Consider the following 22543-nt stretch of genomic DNA (forward strand, 5'->3'; position numbering starts at 1 on the left):
AAAGACTATGTCTGTCATTTTAAATATTAATGAATAAAATTGTAATCATTTTTCCCCTCTGGAATTTAAATTGCTTTCATAATGATTTTAAAATAAAAATTATAGTCAAATACAAAATGTGAAATTCATTAAATTCTTTGTGAAATCTAGAGTGAGAAAAATATTAAAATATCATTTAATATTATGAAAAGGAAAAGCTTTTACAAGAATTTTTCAAGGCATCTTTGTTAAAGTTTTCCATGCAATTGTATGAAGGCAATGAATTCTCTTTTATACCTTCTCTTCTCAGTAGCTTCCTTACATTCATGTAAATTTCTCCACTGTGGGAAATAGTTGTACTTTCATCAATATTAAACAATAATCAAACTTATAATAATAATCATACATATATATACACACATACACATATAGATAGATGTATACATGCATATATATACATATAGATATCATATGTGTATATATGTGTATATATATATTTTTCAGAAAGTATCAAAAAACCTTATTAACCATTTTTTTCTGGTAAAATCATACTTTAGTCCTTTAACATTTTTAAATATTTAAATCATTTTATATATGGATTATTTGGAAAAGGAAAACATTCTAGGTGTTCATAACAGCACTACAGCAATTAAAAATGAAAATTTTAGTTAAAAACTTGTCTATTTTGTCCGCAGTATGACAAATATCCAGGTTGTATTCTTGTTATTTTTACTGGTGGTTGTTGCTATGCTCAGTTGGCTGAATTAACTGAAGATATTGTATTTTCTTGCTTCACACAAACCAAAAACAAACAAACAAAAACACAAGCAAGCAAAGAAACCCTACACACTAGCTCTCTTTGATTAATCAGGAAAATAAGTTGGAGGGAAAAATGCCAAGATAAGAACTGGAAATGACTTAAATAATTATATATATATATATATATATATATATATATATATATATATATGTGTGTGTGTGTGTGTGTGTGTCTGTAAATATGTAAATCTTGCCATGAACATTTTTACATAGCTAATATTTTCATTATGGAAATGTAATCAGTACTTGCTACCATCTTCTCATTTGAAATTGTGGTGTTCTCTTCTTTTGTATAGTATATGATGGTTCTTTGGGAGCAGGTTTCTTGGGGAGGTTTTCTGGAGTTAGCCTTAGTTTCAGTTCAGAGTAATAATCACCTGAAACGCAGCCAGGGATTTAAGTACAGTCTTTTATTGTCTCTTCCAAAATAGCCCAGTTAGCTTTTTTGGTTCCCAGAGCTCTTGTTGCTAGCTTCAGCCTCCAGCTCTCTCTGAATCTAGATTCTGCCTGACTGCAGATTAGTTTCTCAATCTCCTTAACGCACTGACTTCTAGCTTTCAATCTTTTTCAACTGACCTCTCCTGACTGAGATCAGCTCTTTTTATGCTCTTTTAGAGGTCTAAACTCAAAGGTTGACTCCTCCTCCGAGAGTGGGATTATGGGAGGTGTGAATTCACAAAATTGCAAAGTTAGCTTTGTGTATCTCCCTTACTTGTGAACTCTAATGTGTGAGCTCTCATGTGTGACCTCTAATGTGTAAACTCTTAAAGGTGTAAACACAAGCATTGTTTCTATCAACTCTAATGACTTAACACTTTGTAAGGATTCTAACATGAAACCATATATTTTATTGTAAATATCACCAAATGCATTAAATTTTGGGTTCTCTGTGTTGTAAATTATGACATAATTACACTTAATATTTATGATTTTTCCCTTAATACATTTATTTATGTAGATTTTTATGGATTATTCCTCTCATTTCACTTTATTACATAGCTAACAAAAGAAACATGAACGACAATATGTGGGGAACTAATACTTTATCATTTAAGAAAGGATAGGGACAGTAAAGAACATTTTAACATGTTGCTTCTTGATCTTGCCCAGAAAGAGTCTGCAAGGAAGTGATTTAAAAAGGTGTGAATATGGGAGTAAGAATATACAGAAACTTTTTTTAATACAAAAATGCAAACTGATTTCTCTAAGAAAGGGCCTTTATGAAGTATACTAAAGAATGAATTGGAAGTTTTCCTAAATCTTATTTTAGAGTTAGCCTAAATGCTCACAACTCAGAAAAGCTGTTTTCTGTGATCTTAAGTAGTAGATCATTTGAAAAGAGAAATGAATTGTAGGTTCCCTCAAAATGAGACATCTTGTAAATGGAGCTAACTTATGCCATGTATTGTGAATCCAATCAGATAGTCCAGTCAGGAGAGGGGGAAAGTCATCAAACTAGTTCTTAGACATTAGAGGAGTGAATTAAACTTGGAGTGTTTAAAATGAAAAAAAAATACTGACACTATATTTAATCAAGGAATTGTTCTATTATTTATGCATGTATTTATTTATATACATTATATTGCTAATAAGCATAATTTTTTCTATAACTATTACTATTATCTAATAAGAAGTCCTTTTAAAAAACTTAGGAAAGCAGCTTTTAAAAAATAATTTCCATATATTCCTTATGAAAAATATAATCATGAAATCAGTGTGATCAACATTTGGAACGGGAAGATTTTTTTAAATAGCTTTTTATTTACAAGATATATGCATGGGTAATTTTTCAGCATTGACAATTGCAAAACTTTTTGTTCCAATTTTTCCCCTCCTTTCCCCCATCCCTTCCCCCAGATGGCAGGTAGATCAATACATGTTAAATATGTTAAAGTATAAGTTAAATAGAATATATGTATACATGTTCATACAGTTATTTTGCTGCACAAGAAAAATCAGACTTTGAAATAGTGTACTATTAGCCTGTGAAGGAAATCAAAAATGCAGGCAGACAAAAATAGAGGGATTGGGAATTCTATGTAGTGGTTCACACTCATTCCCCAGAGTTCTTTTGCTGGGCGTAGCTGGTTCAGTTCATTACTGCTCTATTGGTACTGATTTGGTTCATCTCATTGCTGAGGATGGCCAGGTCCATCAGAATTGATCATTATATAGTATTGTTGTTGAAGTATATAATGACCTCCTGGTCCTGCTCATTTCATTCAGCATCAGTTCCTGTAAGTCTCTCCAGGCCTTTCTGAAATCATCCTGCTGGTCATTTCTTACAGAACAATAATATTCCATAACATTCATATACCACAATTTATTCAGCCATTCTCCAATTGATGGGCAGTTTCCAGTTTCTAGCCACTACACAAAGGGCTGCCACAAACATTCTTGCACATACAGGCCCCTTTTCCTTCTTTATGATCTCTTTGGGATATAAGCTGTAATAACACTGCTGGGTCAAAGGGTATGCACAGTTTGATAACTTTTTGAGCATAGTTCCAAACTACTCTCCAGAATGGTTGGATGTATTCACAATTCCACCAACAATGTATCAGTGTCCCTGTTTTCCCACATCCCCTCCAACATTCCTCATTATCTTTCCCTGTTATTGTAGCCAATCTGACAGGTATGTAGTGGAATCTCAGAGTTGTCTTAATTTGCATTTCTCTGATTAATAATGACTTGGAGCATCTTTTCATATGGCTAGAAATAGTTTCAATTTCTTCGTCTGAAAATTGTCTGTTCAAATCTTTTGACCATTTATCAATTAGAGAATGGCTTGATTTCTTATAAATTAGAGTCAATTCTCCATATATTTTGGAAAGGAGGCCTTTATAAGAACCTTTGATTATAAAAATGAAAAAATTCTTTTTAATAAAATTGACATATAGGGACAACATTATTTTTTTGTCTTATGGAACAATGAAATAGAAAAAGATATCATTGGAATGTCCTTTTGAAGTCATCTAGTTCATCCATCTCATTTTACAAAAAAAAAAAAACAAAAAAAAACTGAGACTTGGTTATTTGTCCAACACATAAAAAGTTGTAAATAGTAGATACGATCCCAAATCTTCTTACTCCAAAGAAAATCCCCCTCATCTATTCCTTCCACAGACTGCACTACAATTCTATTCATCAGTGGAATTTTAAGAGATTTGAAAGAAAATAGTTTAATGAATATGTCCCAATGTTATCTGTAAGCTACCTGTGTTGGTTTATGTTAAATATTACTTTTTTATTTTTCAAAAAAACTTTATTGTTCTCTTTTTAAACTTTATTATGTTTTCAATTCATGGAATAAAATCAGCATTTCCATAACAGTAAAATAAAAAAAGATAATTGTCCTTGAAACTATAAATCTATCATGCACAACTTGCTATTGCCTCCAAATATAAAAAATAAAGGTATGTAAATTTATTTTCCCTTTTTTCTCTTCCCTTCTCCCCACCCAAGAGATGGTTAGTCACACACACACAGAATATATGTATCTGTATGAGTGCATGTATGTTTATATATATATGTATGTTTTTTGTATATGTGTATATATAATATTCTATACATACTTTTCTATTTATCTGTTCTTTCCCTGGATAGATAATGTCCCTCTTTACATGTCCTTTGTTTTGAATTTGTGAATGTACAGTTGTCAAATTGACTTATTTGCTCAAAATTGTCCTTAAAACAATATTGCTATTACTATATAGAAGGTTCTCTTGGTTTTGCTTTTGCTCACTTCACTCTTTGCATTTCATGCAAGTCTTTCTATCCCTTTTTAAGATCATAGTACAGTAGCATTCCATCAAAACCATACACTACAACCCATTCGGCCATTGTCCAAGCCATAGGGATCCTGCAATTGACAGTTCTTCCTGTCAGAAAGAGTGCGCTTTAAAAATCCCATTCACCTTTAAAGTTATTACTGTTTGTGAATTTTCTTCCATCTTATTTTGACTCACTATTTTCTTTCTCACTTCACCCTACCCCTATTACTTTATTTTCTCCTTCTACTCTCCCAAACCCTACTTCAATTACCTCAATCTCAAAAATCTTCATTCAAATATCTATTTAAAAGTCCCCCATTATGTTCCCTATTCTCCTAAATCCCAATCCATACAGTTCTCTAAAAGCCCCTCCCTAAAAAGATTAATAGTAACAATTTGGAATATTGTGGACACATCTTTTAAGGAAAAGACTTTATGGTTTGATCTTTCATTATTACACTTTTCAGAATTAAGGTATACAGGCAGTACATGTAAATGAACAGAATAGCAAGCTTTGAATCAGAACTGATCTGGATTCAAATCCCATTTCTGACATTAATTAGATGAGTTACTCTGGTCAAGTCACCTAAGTTCCTCATTCTTTAGGTAATGTTGTAGGCCTCACCTAATAATTCCTTAATTATCCAGACTCGTGGATTATAGAAGAAAATCAGGAGTTTCTTACATTTACAAAACCATGGGTCTTTTGCACAATATGGCCGATTCTTCCTACCACCCAGAATGAGCCATGTTCTCCAATTAAAGTCTTTCCTCTTTCATGTATTGTCATTAATGACTACACTGATTTAAGTAGGTTTTACATAGCCCAAGAAAACTCAGACTTAAGACATTAATGTATCACCATTAAATTTTGATGACTAAAAAAGTGGTGCATTTGGTTATATTTAATATCAGATCAAAAATCATTTTCTTTTTCTGAGGCAATTGGAGTTAAGTGACTTAACCAGAGTCACCGAGAGAAATCATACTCTTTAAGTTAAATTAGAAACATGTAAACATAGCAAATAAATTTAAAATTTTAGAATAAAATGTCCCTTAGTAATTTTTAAAATATGCCTTTATAGGTTTATTATTGATAATGGCTTCATGGGTCAGTAGATATTGCTAAAGATAAGACTAACATTGAGAAATGTGTTTTTATATGCACTTAATTAAAAAGCCAATCATTTTTATGATTCTTAAGAGCATACAAATTACAGTGACTAGAAAAAACATAACTTAATTTCTTCTTTTTATTAGTTATCTCTGTTTATGTTAATTTCATAACTATTAAATCCTGTTAGGCAATTATTGCCAATCATTAGAGCTTGAGAGCAATAACTGTTTTATTTGTTAATTAAATGCTTATTTAGAGCACTTCATCTCAAGTGTTACCAAATATTTGCTAATTCTCCCCCATCAAAAACTTGTTTAGAACTCAGGAGGCTAGCCCAAGTGTACATCTCCAAAGGATAATGGAGAGACTGGAAATAGCATTTTCTTTCACAAAATTAAATAAGCAAGAGAAGAGCTGGAGAGGAAAGGTAGTTAATTAAGATGTAGTTTGGTATCTATTTTGTGCATTAATTTACAACTGCCTTTAGCCACCCAATAATCATCCTAGTAAATACCCAAGCAGTGTGTAAATTGTATTTTAGAAGTACAACATTGAATGTGTGCAGCCACATTTATCACTGTGTAATTTGGAGATCCAAGTGGTATTTTCAGAATTCTAGCAGCATTTATTAAATTTGATAAGTAATTATATTTACTCATGATAATTTCAATTCAACAGTGCAAATCAGCCCAGGTGTGACTAGCAGTTATATTTCTTCATCCATAGATTCCCTGCAGTACATCAAGCATCCACTAGTAATTTCCTTTAATTCAGGTAATTGCTTAGTGCAGCCTGAGACTCTGTTTACTAATTATTTTTTGTTTGTTTCAGATGTTTTTTAAAGAAAAAAAAATCCAAGGAGAAGCCATTTATAATTACAAAAATTAAAGTACAAGCACATTTGTGACTAATATAAAATAACATTCAGCCTCGAAACCATTTAGCCTAGTTCCCTGAATCACAGACATTAGAGAGATTCCTATGAGAAAAAGAGATGAGATGGTAGAGGGAGGGAGGCTGGAATACAAAAGCAGATGATCTTTTTGCCATTGCTTTCAATGACAGTAAACATATAATTTTTATACAATAGACTTATTATGTTTCTTGTTTCTAGATTGTAGATCTTTAAAATGTTATTACCATTCACTCCCATTTATTCAACAAGTATTTATTAATCCTCCATTTTTCATAGAGCACCATAATAAGTACTAAGAGAGAAATAAACTTAAATAAGATACTTTGTTGTATTATATATTTTTCAGCCGAAAGAGACCTCACATATCTAGTTAACAGCCTCATTTTCTTTTAAAAAGCCAGGAAATATAGTCTCAGAGAGGTCATGTGTCTAATACTAAAAAACACTGACCACATGCTTTGCTCTTGCAGTCCATCTTCTCTGGACTCAAGGACAGGATTGGACTTGATCCCCTCCTGGAGGGACCCAGGTCTCCAGTGAGATAATTAGGCTCCTTTTTTACAATCTTTGGCTAGATTCACCTTCACTCTGCTTCCCTGAAGAAAAATTCCTTAAAGCTTATGTTTGCCTCTGAGTGGTTACTTTAACATAGGAAATAGGAAGATACTGTACAATGTAATTAAGATTTGGGACAGTTATTAATTTCCTATATACTAAAGAAATACTCAATTTCAATGACTCAACAAAAAACATAAGAAACACAATCTTAATAAATGAATTACTTTTAATACCTTGAGGGACAGATGAGACTTCAGCCAAAAGAACTTGAAGAATATTGTAGGACTGCCTAATACCATAATTACATTTTCCTTCTTCTCACCCTCCACCTCCCAGCTAGATAATTTCCAGTTGTTTCCGCGAAAGATTGTTTTCATTCTCTGGCCAACAATTATATTCAAGAACCCTAAAATAGTAGCCAGCACAGATTAAAGACTATTTAGTAATTCTGGGACTCTTTAATTTACAAAATGGCCTCCAACACGATATAAGTTCAGCTTGAGATCAAGGATCAGTCAACTGAATTGGCCAAAGAAAAACCATAAAGCAAAAGTAGCCAGAGGCCCAGGCTCAAGCTTACCTTGGTGAGTCCCTGAAAACTAGTTTTTTTTTTTATCAGAACAACTGCCAATGCGATTAATGGAAAGAGGAACAATTACTCATTTCTACCTCTCAACAAGAGGCTCAAATTGAAGGTATTCATTCTCTACTAAGGAGAAGAAGAGGAACCTATGGCCTCTACTACTGCCTTTTAAATGTTCACCAAGTCATAAAATTATTCTTCCAAATGCCCAATAAGGGAATTGTATTGTAATACCCAAAGTGTTTGAGTCATTCAGCATTGAAATTTATGGCTAAAAACTGCAAGGGGATTCATAGTCTTTGGGAAAGGATCTTCAAGAGATAAAAGGGACAAAGTTGCTAAACTCCTGGTCACAAGATATGACATTATTTTAAATACCTCTAACATTACTGATTATGAAGATATCTGTTGAGATCGTATTTGGACTATATATGTGATGAGAGTGAACTCTAAATGATATTGATGTTGACTGAATGCTTTTATTTTATTTTTTTTTTTATTTAATAGCCTTTTATTTACAGGATATATACATAGGTAACTTTATAGCATTAACAATTGCCAAACCTCTTGTTCCAATTTTTCACCTCTTACCCCCCCCAACCCCTCCCTAGATGGCAGGATGACCAGTAGATGTTAAATATATTAAAATATAAATTAGATACACAATAAGTATACCTGACCAAAACATTATTTTGCTGTAGAAAAAGAATCAGACTCTGAAATATTGTACAATTAGCTTGTGAAGGAAATCAAAAATGCAGGTGTGCATAAATATAGGTTTTGGGAATTCAATGTAATGGTTTTTAGTCATCTCCCAGAGTTCTTTTTCTGGGCGTAGGTAGTTCAGATCATTACTGCTCCATTAGAAATGATTTGGTTGATCTCGTTGCTGAGGATGGCCTGGTCCATCAGAACTGGTCATCATATAGTATTGTTGTTGAAGTATATAATGATCTCCTGGTCCTGCTCATTTCACTCAGCATCAGTTCATGTAAGTCTCTCCAGGCCTTTCTGAAATTATCCTGTTGGTCATTTCTTACAGAACAGTAATATTCCATAATATTCATATACCACAATTTATTCAGCCATTCTCCCACTGATGGACATCCATTCAGTTTCCAGTTTTAGCCACTACAAAAGGGCTGCCACAAACATTCGTGCACATACAGGTCCCTTTCCTTCTTTATAATCTCTTTGGGATATAATCCCAGTAGTAACACTGCTGGATCAAAGGGTATGCACAGTTTGATAACTTTTTGAGCATAGTTCCAAACTACTCTCCAAAATGGTTGGATTCGTTCACAACTCCACCAACAATGCATCAATGTCCCAGTTTTCCCACATCATCATTATTTTTTCCTGTCATCTTAGCCAATCTGATAGGTGTGTAGTGGTATCTTAGAGTTGTCTTAATTTGCATTTCTCTGATTAATAATGACTTGGAGCATTTTTTCATATGGCTAGAAATAGTTTCAATTTCTTCATCTGAGAATTGTCTGTTCATATCCTTTGACCATTTTTCAATTGGAGAATGGCTTGATTTTTTATAAATTAGAGTTAATTCTCTATATATTTTGGAAATGAGGCCTTTATCAGAACCTTTGAGTGTAAAAATATTTTCACAGTTTATTGCTTCCCTTCTAATCTTGTCTGCATTAGTTTTGTTTGTACAAAAACTTTTCAGTTTGGTATAATCAAAATTTTCTATTTTGTGATCAGTAATGATCTCTAGTTCTGCTTTGGTCATAAGACCTTCCCCTTCCACAGGTCTGAGAGGTAAACTATCCTATGTTCCTCTAATTTATTAATAATTTCATTCTTTATGCCTAGGTCATGAACCCATTTTGACCTTATCTTGGTGTACAGCGTTAAGTATGGATCAGTGCTTAGTTTCTGCCATATTAGTTTCCAATTTTCCCAGCAATTTTTATCAAACAGTAAGTTCTTATCCCAAAAGCTGGGATCTTTGGGTTTGTCAAAGACTAGGTTGCTATATTTATTGACTGTTTTATCCCTTGAACCTAATCTATTCCACTGATCAACTAATCTATTCCTTAGCCAATACCAAATAGTTTTGGTAACTGCTGCTCTATAATATAATTTTAGATCTGGTACAGCTAAGCCACCATCATTTGATTTTTTTTTCATTAATTCCCTTGAAATTCTTGACCTTTTATTTTTCCATATGAACTTTGTTGTTATTTTTTCTAGGTCATTAAAATATTTTTTTGGGAGTCTGATTGGTATAGCGCTAAATAAATAGATTAGTTTAGGTAATATTGTCATCTTTATTATATTTGCTCACCCTATCCAAGAGTATTTAATATTTTTCCAATTGGTTAGATCAGACTTAATTTGTATGAAAAGTGGTCTATAATTTTGCTCATAAAGTTTCTGATTTTCCCTTGGCAGATAGATTCCTAAATATTTTATATTATCAGTAGTTACTTTAAATGGAATTTCTCTTTGTAACTCTGACTGTTGGATTTTGTTAGTGATATATAAGAATGCTGATAACTTATGTGGGTTTATTTTATAACCAGCAACTTTGCTAAAGTTGTGGATTATTTCTAATAACTTTTTAGCAGAATCTCTGGGGTTCTCTAAGTATACCATCATGTCATCGGCAAAGAGTGATAATTTGGCTTCCTCATTGCCTATTCTTATTCCTTTAATCTCTTTCTCAGCTCTTATTGCTATAGCTAGCGTTTCTAATACAATATTAAATAGTAACGGTGATAGTGGGCAACCTTGTTTCACTCCAGATCTTATTGGGAATGGTTGCAGTTTGTCTCCATTACATATGATGCTTACTGATGGTTTTAAATAGATGCTGCTGATTATTTTAAGGAAAAGCCCATTCATTCCTATACTCTCAAGTGTTTTTAATAGGAATGGATGTTGGATTTTATCAAATGCTTTTTCTGCATCTATTGAGATGATCATATGGTTTTTGTTAATTTGGTTATTAACATGGCCAATTATATTGATAGTTTTCCTAATATTGAACCAGCCCTGCATGACTGAATGCTTTTAAATGATCAATTCAAATTTCACAAAGAAACTAAGCTTTACAATAAGGAACAATGTCCCAAATGAATGTTTCATGTTTCTGTTACTGTCATATTCGTACCTTTTTTTGATCTGTTAAATTAAACATCTAGGAAAAAAATTGTTTGGTTGATAGAAAGCTGGCCCTGGGGTCAAGACATAACTTTGACATATGGCAGCTATATGTTCCCATAGTAGTAAAGTGAATAAAATGCTTAATCTAGACTCAAGAAGAGCAGAGTTCAAATTATGTTTTAGAATTTGTTAAGCTGGGTAAGTCACTTAATCACCATCTGCCTTAGTTTCTCCATCTGTTTTCCGCCTTCCAGAGTTTTTGTTACTAAGGATAAAATAAGATAGTATTTATAGTTTGCAATTAATCACCATATAAAGGTTACATATTATTTAACCTTACAAACTTTAGGTAACCATTTAATAATGGTATAGATTTTTTGATTTGTATTCAGGAAGGTAGTTTTTATTTTCCTACCCTGGCAGAAATCACATGTCTATACAGAACAACAACAAAAATAAATCCCTAAAGTCTAACTATCTTTGGTGAACATCTACAAAGACTAAAGCAAATTATGTTTATTCTGGCCTAATTTGTCTTGTTCCTTGGGGAGGAAGACTTAGGTAGGAGGTCATGGAAAAGTTGAGATATAATTATGTCATCTCTCTGACACAGTCTGGGTAATTCACCTAATTTCTTAGTTCTCTGGGCAGCTTTCTAAAGCTATAAATTACCCAAAAATGTGATAATCTGAATTTATAGAGATATTTTCCTTAAGTAGGAGTTCTCTATACAGAGGAAATTATACATTAGATGTATAATTCCTCCATTCCTACATATACATATAATTGTATATTCGTGTATATATTTCCTAAAAATCTGCCTTGGCGTCATTTCTATGCTACTTTGCTAAGAATAAGGGGAAATATTTAGGAAATCACAGGCTGCCCAATTTTTTACCTCAGATATCAGAATTAAATATAAAAATACTTTTATAGGCTCAATTTATTTTACTCTTCCACTGTATATCACAGGAAAAAATAGGTTTGTGTTTAGGTTTTTAAAGCAATAGAGTCCTTAATAAATTCAATGGAAATTTCACACAGGGAAACATAATAGAAGAGGCAGTTTGCTTCTGGAAAGCTCAATTACCATAGAAAGTAAAATAGTAGGCTGAAGAAGCAGGTCCCCCTAGAACAAAGTAAATGACTGAATAATTTGGAATCCAGCTTGCACCTGCCTGAATGAGAGATAACTTTTGATTCCATTAATCTCTGTCACTCTTTACAACACTGTGTGTATTGTATAAAGTTAAAAGAAGAAAAAAAATTGGCTGATGAAAGAGCGAACACCTGTTTGGTAAATTCACTTTTCCCTTTTCCATTTAAATTTAAACGAATGATTCTCAGACACCATAGCTGCATTTGCAAGAAGGACAAGTGTGCAAAGAGAAACATGGGACTAACCAGGAACTTGATACATATCACATGTGTACAAGAACAGAAAATGACCCACTGCCGAAGGCTAGAGACATTATTTTGGTTTTTCCACTGTTACACATATCTCAAGCTGGTACATATCAAAGATTATGTGTCCCAGGGATGTCAGACATGAATACATGGTCTCTTTGCACGTCCTCAGTGTCCTGTTCTCGTGATTTAATCTTGCTTACTCATGCAGTATAAGATTACTGCCATCATGCCCACCACTATTACCTTGTCCAGAAGAAGAAAGGGAACAAATTAATCATAGTCATGAAGTTCAGAAGAGACAGCACATTGCTCTTAATTTCTGCACTACCCAACATTCTTCAGCTACTTCAGTGTACCTCATTGCATAAGAGGAAAAAAAATAACTTAAAAAAAGGATCTGGAAATATTCATTAAAAGAAAAAGTATATGAAACACAAATGTGAAATAGAGTAGTTAATGGCAAAGGTAATTTAACAATAAAATTGGAAAAAGATCGAAAATGTGTTTATTTTTCTAGTTTAATCTTCACAATTATAACAGTAAATTATTTAGTAATAATTTTGACAGATTTGTTTGGTAATTCATTGATTTTGAATTTACCATGCTATGTTATGAAAGCTTCTGAGAGAATCTAATTTCTAGATAATAATTTTTGTTATCTTGAAATACATGGCAAAAAGAGATTGACTCTTACCCAATAAAGTGATAACTTTCTCAGGAAAATGACCTCTATCCCAAGGTCCATTGGAGAACTCAAAAGTTTATTGTATGTTATCTTATGTGATCCTAACAAGATTTGAAGTAGCTGTTCTCATCCCTATTTTATACATGAGGAAGATGAAGATGATAGCAGTTCAGTAACCTGTGTAGGGTCATACAACCAGAATATATCTGTGTCAGCATTAAAATTCCAGTCTTCCTCATTTAAAGTTCAATGTTCTATCCTCTATGCCACATAAACATCTTATATATAAGAAAAAAATATGTGTATAAATGGAATCTGTTACTGATTTTTACATCATACTCACACAAAACATCTGTGAGTATCTAGTCTCACTAATATAATCACGTTTCAAAGAATGTTATTTTCATTTTGTCTAATGTAAATACATTGTTTAAGTTATTTTAAAATCTGCTAAATTCAGGGGCAGTTAGGTAATGCAGTGAGTGAGTAGAGAAGCAGCCCTGAAATCAGGAGGACTTGAGTTCAAATGTGATCTCAGACATTTAATGCTTCCTGACAATGACCCTGGGAAAATCACTGAACCCCAATTGCCTCAGGAAAAAAATCTGATAAATTTAAACTAAAGTGCTATATTTGTCTAATATATATTGAAAAGATTGAATATTTTATTTGTTAAAATGAGCTTAGTTTTTTTTTATATTTTATAAAATTTTTCTGTGTCTCCTTTCTTTACCTCAGAGAACCATACTTTATAGCAAAAGAAGTCCTTTTTTATTTTAAACCTATTTCTCCCATCTTTTCTGTTCAATTTGCTATTTTTCTTTTTTTTTTCATTGATTAGTCATTGTTTCACTTCTTTTCTCAGACATTATTAGTATGCTTCATATTAACTGGTTTTTCATTGACTACTTCCCTTTTCTGCAAAGGAAATCACCCTGTTTCCAGTATATTTACTTTTGCTCTTATTTCTTCATTCTTGAGCTGGTATTGATATCCATGGAAAATTTTCTGCATTCAGTTTATTCTTTATTATTGAGAAAATATCACTGTTTTTTTTCACTAATGTGCTGTATAATAGGAGAAAACATTTTGTGATTGTCCCTTTATAAGACATGTATAGGAGATGTAGCTAAGAAGTACTTTGCCTGTTCTCTCTGAAGTATTGTTTCTAGAATCCTTTTCCATAACTGTTCGTTTACTACTATGAGAAATCTAGAATCATGTGTGCTTAGTAATGACACTTAGGAATTATGTGTTAAGGACCACACCTAACTGAAGGGGCAGGTTAGTTCTCCGAGACCCTCCCCAGCTGTGAATCATAACACTTCAAGGAGTTGCAAAGCAGACTTTACTAACACAGTGTTCCTTGTGGATGATTTTGGAGGCAAGAGGGGAGAAGAGAGAGGTCAGAGAATGCAACTGCCTCTCAGTCTCCTTGCATCCTCCTCCTTCTGCTCCTCCTCCTCCTCTTGCATAAAGAGAACTATTCTACAGGTCTGAGTTAGACCTCCAGCAGCCATTGGCAGATGGCTCCCGTAACACAACAATTATGTACTTGGTAGTAAAGGATATTGGAATAGTATTTTCGATGGACATACTTTGGTTTATACTTTGGCTGGTGTGCTGTGTTCTCTAAGAGAAACAAAATGACATCACCCTGTTAGAATCAAATCAGTGTGTCCAACTGCGGCTGCTCAGACCAACACAAGCTCTGTCACATAGGTCATGACGGCACAAACAATCCCTACAGACATTTGGTTTCTCTAACTTTTCTAAAATTTTCTTATATTTGTTCTAATTCAAGTCAGCTGTGAAGATAGAACACAGCATTTTCTCTGATGAAGGCATATGATCTTGAGATGTTCCTGTGCCAGTGTTCTCCATGTCATACAGTCAATTTTAACGTTCTTAAGAGATACTTTGAGAGGCTCTTTGGATTGCCTTTTCTGACCACTATCTGAGTGCTTGCCCTTTGTAAATTCTCTATAAAATAGTCTTTGTGGCTAGTGTACATTTGGCATTTAAGCAAGGTGACCAACCCAATAGAGTTGTGCTCTCTGAAGTACGTTGGAATGCTTGGCAGTTTAGTTTGAGACAGGAGGGACTTCAACGTCTGGTATTATCCTGCTAGACAATTCAAATGGAAGCAGGGCATTGGTGCATTGTTGAAGTTTCCCAGGTATACAGCAATGAGATCGGCACAATGAGTATGTAGATCTTCAGTCTGGTAGTCAGTCCGATATCTTTTCTCTCCCACACTTTCTTCAGAGATTCCCAAACGCTGAGTTAATTCTAACAATGCCTATCATTCCCTCATCAATATGGACATCCCTGGAAAGTATACTTTCAAGGTAAGGAAAGTGAACTTACCCACAACATTCAAAACTTCTCTATTTCCTACAACCAATGGTTCCACATGTGAGTGATGGAGTGACTGTGCTGTCTTGGCGTTAATTGTTAACCAATTTTAAAGCAAACAACAGAGAATCCATCTACACTTTGTTGCACCTCAGCTTCAGAGGGTTCATTGAGCACACAAACATCTGAGAACAAAACAAACAAATGAAAAAGCATGCAGCAATGCTCCCTCCGTTTTAGTTTTGGTTGTAGCCTTGTCAAGTTGAAGAATTTACCATCAGTGCAGTATGTTAGCTTGATGCCATGTTTGATCTTATTAAAGTGTTTGACAGCATGGCTGAAAACATCAAGCTAAAAAGCACGAGAGCAAGCACACAGTCTTGTTTCACTCCATTGATGACTGGGAAAGCACAAGAGCACTGGTCACTGTCCAAGATTTGGATAAGCCTGCCATCATGAAATTGATGTACAATAGTGATAAACTCTTCTGGGCAACCAGACTTTGACATAATTTTCCATAATCCCTCACGACTGAAATTATCAAATGCGTTGATCCAGTCTACAAATTTTATACAGTCCTCTCTTCTACTTTTGGCATTTCTCCTGGAGTTATTGGGCAGCAGTCATCATGTCAATGCTTCCTTGACTCCCTCTGAAGCCATGTTAGCTCTCATGTGGATGAGCTTCTTCCATGTATAGGATCAGCTTATTAAGGAGGATTCTTACAAGAATCTTGCCAACATTTATTAGGAGAGTGGCAACCCCACCATGTGCTTGTCACAGGACAATTGGAATATTCCCTTTATTTTTATAGAGATGGATAATGGAGGGATCCTTGAACTCCTGGGCCATAAACTTCTCTTGTCATATAATCAGGAAATAGTCAATCAGCTTTTGTATATGCAGTGGAAACCCACCTTGTAAATCTTAGCAGCTAGTGAATCAGCATCAAGTGGTTTGCCAAAGTAAAGGAGCCTAATGGCAGGGGAGTTTATAGTTTAGAGCCCAATTCACGACAAAGACAAGTTTTCTGTGAGCTTCTAAGTGAGCTTCTATATCAACACTATTTCACAGTGATTCTTGTACTAAAAAGAAAATATGTGCCATCCTGGCTTCACAAAGATTAACCACAATTGCTCTATCATTGGCCTTGTAAGAACCCTGATATGTGTTGAAGAGATTGCAATTCCCTAAAATGTTTTTGCGTTTCTGACTTCAGAAATCTGACACAGGACAGATTGTACATTTTGGTTTACTTTGACCAAAACTTGGGTAATGAAATATAAATGTCATTTCTTGTAATATATAAATGACTGATGAAATAAATTAAGAAAAGCCTTTCTCTTGCCCAGTCAAATTTTCTTTTCTCACTAAAAAACATATATTATACTATGGTAATTACAAAGGTATTTATTTAAAATAAGAAAATGAAGTCATTAAAAGGGGAAAAAAGCTCTTAATCTTAGTCTTTCGTGATTTTTAAAGCTTTTTTTAATTGATCATTTTGTTTAAACAATTTTTTATGATACATCAAGTCTTTATGTACAAAAGAATAAACAATATTAAAAAAATAAATAGGGAGGATAATTAATTATTCAGTTAACTCAAATCTCCTCTTTCTTTAGAAAAACAAAATCTGTCTAGTTAGGTAGCATGTATCTTTTTTCTTTTTATTCCTCAGAATCCAGAAAAGTATGTGTCACATATTAATGTTCAATAAATGCTTATTGAATTAGATCACATAGCTATTATTAAGTAAAATAAACTTGACTAAAGGGGTGAAAGTAAAATTATGTTGGAAATGATTTTTTCTTTAATTTTGTTTAATAGAATGTACTAATAGCACTTTTTTACACAAGAACAACTTAGTCTCATTGAATGAGACAAAAACAAACAAAAACTACCGTCTTCTTCATCTTGATCTTTGATTTCTATTGTTGATTGGAAGATTAATTACCAGGGCTCAGATTTAGAAGGAAACCAATGACATTTCTTAAAGAGATCACAGGATTCCATGAAAGAAACTATAAAAATATCATAACTTATAGCTGATTACCATCAACTGTTTCTTCAAGGCAAGAGTTGGAAAGGAATAGAAAGCATGCTGTGTACATTAGGAACAAAATTAAACACACTCACACACACAGAGAGTAATCCAAATAATTGATTAGTTAAGTAAAGTTTAAAATTGGCTTTAAATAAGAAATTAAGTGTCCAAAGACAGTATAGGAAAAGACAACAGCAGTATCTTACCCTATTTGAATAAATCCTTTTTTTTTTGAAAATGAGAATTTGATAAAATAAAGATGTTAAAATCAATAAACTTTTTAAATATTTTAATTATAAAAATAGTTATAATGAGGAAGTCAAAAGAGTCAAAAATAGCCTCAGAAGTATATTCTTAATTTCTTTGGCATAATGACTTTGGGACAGTAAGTAAAACACTGGCCTAGCTCAGTTGCAAAATATTATCTAAGATTGTGAACAGTACCATTTCACAATGGAGGCAATGGAAGAGAAGGGGGAAATGACAAAAAAAGTTTGCTTAATTATGATGAAGTACTGTAGTTTAGTAGGAAAAGGGCTGGTTTTAGAGAAAGAGAATCTTGGTATTTTTCTATGCAACGTTGGACAAACCATGTAGACTCTCTATAGATTCTCTAGCCATTAGTACTCTTATCTGGAAAGTAAAGTTAGACTAGATAATGCCTAATTATCACTTCTAGCTCTATGTTTATCCTTGTATGAATTCACATCTTTCAGAACAATATATTTCAGCAAATGCTTTTAAAAGCCCATTTGAGAACAATTTCAATTAATCAAAATGTAACTCCTACTGGAAACGTTTGATGAGTTCCTTCAGGCTATTTTGCTGGTTCAAATTCATCTGTGAAATGATGGATTTTCTCATTTACCTATTTCTGCTCCTTTTCCATTTCCATAGTCTAGTTTCAGAAATCTCTTTCTTGCTTTCCACACTGCCTTTCTTTATGAGAAAAAAGTTGATTATGGTTTTAAAATACTTTATTCATGCTTGCTTCAGGCACTAAATTCACCTACTTGTTCCAGGAATAGTATTCAAAAACACATATACTATCTTGAAGCTTATATTCCAATCTTGCTTTTGAATGAGACTACCAGAAGGGGAAAGATATCATTATTGCATGATTTCTCCTTTTTTTTTTTTTTTTTAGAAATTCTTATATGTGCTAAAATAATGATTTTCTGAGTGCTAAACAGTATCTAAAGAGTCTAAAGATCCAAGGCAAAGATACTTATTTCCTTGATTATTATTTCCCATTATCAGGACAAGCCTTGGAGATATAGATTTATGGATAGCCATAATGAGGGCAAAAGAATATTTCTGGAGTTGTTTCAATCATCTGATGATGAAATTAATGATCTTATTAGAAAGTAACTCTAATTTCCTTGAATCTGATTTTTTAACTGTTCATAAAATCTGTAATCTTAGAATAAACCTTCAAAGTGGTAATACCCTAAAATAAATTCAAATTAAGGAAATTAAAAAGTAATCTAATCATCATGCAGTTAAATTAAGAGCAGGTGTTTTTTTTTATTAAAACTTTTTTATTTTTAAAACATATGCGTGGATAATTTTTCAACATTGACCCTTGCATAGATTTGTGTTCCACATTTCCCAATCCTTCCCCCACCCCCTCCTCTAGATGGCAAGCAATCTAATATATGATATACATGTTAAAATATATGTTAAATATAATATATGTAATTATACAATTATCTTGCTGCATAAAAAATCACATAAAAAGGGAAGAAAATGAGAAAGAAAAAAAATGCAAGCAAAGAACAACAAAAAGAGTGAGAATGTTGTTATGATCTACACTTAGTTCCCCCAATCCTCTCTGTGGGTGTAGATGGCTCTCTTTATCACAAGATCATTGGAACAGATCTCAATAATCTCATTGTTGGAAAGTGTCATGTCCATTGGAATTGATCGTCTTATAATCTTGCTATTGCCTTGTACATTGATCTCCTAATTCTGCTCATTTCACATAGCATCAGTTCATGTAAGTCTCTCCAGGCCTCTCTAAAATCATGATTGTCTTAAGCATAGACTCATAGGGAAGCAGACCTTCCCAAAATGAATGGCAAATTAGAGTAAAAAGGCATTGTGGACATCCAAACAAGAATATCTATTCCTTAGCATTGGAAAAATATTTCAAATAACCTATGTTTTTTTTTTCTTAATCCTTTGATTTCTTCAGTAGAAGGACCCTTATGACAATACTAAGCAGCACTTTAGAATTACCTTGAGGACTTAAAGGCTGCATGATCTATCCATGGTTACAGTATGTTTCATAAGTAACATTTAAATTCAGGTTTTCCTAACCCTAAGGATGATCTTCTATAAACTTTCTGTTTATATAAGTGTGAATCAGAATCATAGAGGGAAAGTTTGAAATCATCTTATAGGATATGGATTTTAAACTTTACCCATTTTTTTTTTGTTTGTTTAGTCTTTTTTTCAGTCACATCCAATTCTTGCTATTCTCATTTGTTTTTTTTTTATTTGGAAGAGATACTGGAGTAGTTTGCCATATCCTTCTCCAGCTCATTCCTCATTAATGAAGAAAATGAAGCAAAAAAAGCAAGTTAAATGACTTCCACAAAGTCTAATACCTAGTAAGTAAGAAAGAATAGAATTGAATGCCATAATGTTAGTTTTGTTCATGTTTTTTTTAAACTCCAGGCCAGATATTCTACTCATCAAACCATCCAGCTGGCTTCCTCCATTTTTACAGAAAAAGAAACTGAGTCTGAATGAAGTGACTTGTGGAGAGTCATCCAACCAGCTAAGATAGAATTTGACTCTCTCCTAGGTAGGTTTGCTGATTGAATGTCCAAGTGCTTTATTATTTATGAACTGTTAGAATCTTGAGATTTCTTCCCTCTTTTTGTATTCTAAATGCTTAGCACAGTGCCTGATAGTTAATATATGCTTACTGATTGATTGACTAAATTTCACTGATTCAGTGTCTCCCCTGACTGAAAAATTGATATAGATAGAAAATAATCTACCTATGTATTGAGAAGATTGAATAAATCTATAATTGGACAGTTGCAAAGTGTTTTCAATGATTTCAAAGTGCACATTGGTATAAGAACCTATCTATTAAAGTCTCTTGATGTTAGCATTCAGTTTATTGTTTTCAGTTGTTCAGTCATGTCTGAGTATTTTTGAAGTGTTCAAGACAAGATTTGAACTCAGATATGTCTGATTACAGACAGGCCCAGTATTCTATTTATTAATGCACCTAGCTGCCTTTGGCATATAGGTACAAACCATATAATAATGATATGTCAAATAACCTAAAATGACAAATAAAATGTATTAGAAAGATGAAAAACATGTAGAAACAACCCACATATAGGTATCAATGAAGATAGTCAAAAGTAAAAATAACCCCCCCTCCCAAAAAAAAAAATCAAGGACATTTGTAATCAGAGAAGAATGATATAAATAAGAGATAAGAAATTAACAATGTTACTGGCTTATGGATATCCCTTTTAACAGAACAGGGAGACGGTCCCCAGAGAGCCAACAATCTTCCCTTTGTGAAAATTTTAAGAAAATTCAGATAAAACTATCACAGAATAAAGAATAGAAAACTTGCTCTCTATGTTGGTGAAATCAATAAATAGTACCAACAAACACAAATCATTTTAAATAGTTAACTTTCATTTATTTTTTGCTACATTCTTTTTCTACAATGCACTAAATACTTAAATATCTGCACAGGAATATGTTAATATCTATTATAGCAGTGAAACTTGCAAAAGGATGACAAGATTGCAAAAATACACAGAAATAAAAATATCCTTATAAAAGTCTCTAAGTGATGCAAAACTGACTACTTATGTCCTGATAAAATTCAAAACTAAGGCGTTTGTCCTCTCCAGGTTAATACTTTCCCTGGGTAATTAGTGAGAGAAAATTCGAAAGGATTATCACCAGACAGAAGCCATTCATGCTTAGCTAATGAGGTATTTAATAACCTTGTAAATGCTGCAAAGTACCAAGTGACAAACCCCATCACATTTTCTTTCAGACTCCATGTTCACCATTTATCTGGTCTTTTGCCATGCAGAAATACTAAGAAGACTTGGTTGAAAAAAATAAATGGCCAAATGAATAGCTTAGAAAAACCTTATAAAAGTAATGCATTTTCTAGAGGTAATTCTGGGATCTCAGATATAGATGAGCCAATTTTCTATATAATCTGTTATTAATCCTACCAATTAAGCATAAAATATCAGATTTCTGATAATACACATTATCTATTTGAACTAGGATTAGTGGCTCAGGTCACAGATACAGTTTGCTTTGTTAACTAAAAATTGTCTGTGGAATATGTAGGCCCAAATGGCATTTAAAATGTAGATCACCTAACAATGACTTTTATCAGAACTTCATTTTGATGGTTACAAGACATTTGATTTTTCCCCCCCAAAATATTTAAAAGCAAAAAGAAGCACCCAAGTCTGTCTAGTCTTAAACTATAGTCTTTATATGTAATTTAAAAGATGGCAACAAGAACCTTAGGTATTTAGATGATTAATGAAAGAAGTATGAGCACTGAAGCAGAGAAAGGAATTTATACTTGGAGATATGCCTAACTGGAAGATTATGGAGGTATGCATTATAAAATTGCTTAGCCCTGGAATAAAGAACACACACATACACACACACACACTCTGAAGATAAATTTGAAATAAAACCCAATTCCCCAATACCTAAGGGAATACTCCAAATATCCAGATAATTTTATTGTTTAAAAATTTGCAAAAGGAATTGAGGAGAAAGAAAGGAAAATAATAAAATACTTTAAATATCACTGAGTGTAGAAGCATTTATGGATCACTTTTTTGGGGGGTTTTGGTTTTTCTTAATGTATAATTTTGTCATTGCACATCGTCTCACTCAACTGTGAACTACATCTGCTGTTCTGTCTGGATTTAGTTTCATTGAACAAGATATATCTTCCAGGAGAAGCTCATCACTTATGATCTCCTTGCCATATTTCTGACTCAAGTCTTGACCAAAGCCATTTCCCTCAGTGTCTTCTCCTCTCCGATTAGATAACAGAATACTAAATTTTTCCCAAAATCATTCTGTACAAAGAGCAGAAGTTGGATTTTCAGTTCATGCCACCTTACATCTGCTGCTCTGCTTGGTTTC

At 33.0% G+C, this 22543-nt stretch overlaps 1 long non-coding RNA gene across 2 annotated transcripts in view; it reads left to right on the forward strand.

Annotated features, from left to right (window-relative positions):
• The window catches only part of LOC116419953, an 85364-nt gene that overhangs the window by 57108 nt on the left and 5713 nt on the right, over positions 1-22543 (forward strand). For both annotated transcript variants that reach the window (XR_004230278.1, XR_004230279.1), the window contains exon 5: positions 20054-20183. This is a non-coding gene — a long non-coding RNA (uncharacterized LOC116419953). The remainder of the gene's footprint in view (positions 1-20053; positions 20184-22543) is intronic.

Source organism: Sarcophilus harrisii, chromosome 6 (assembly GCF_902635505.1).
Source record: "Sarcophilus harrisii chromosome 6, mSarHar1.11, whole genome shotgun sequence".
In the NCBI taxonomy this organism is placed as follows: Eukaryota; Metazoa; Chordata; class Mammalia; order Dasyuromorphia; family Dasyuridae; genus Sarcophilus; species Sarcophilus harrisii.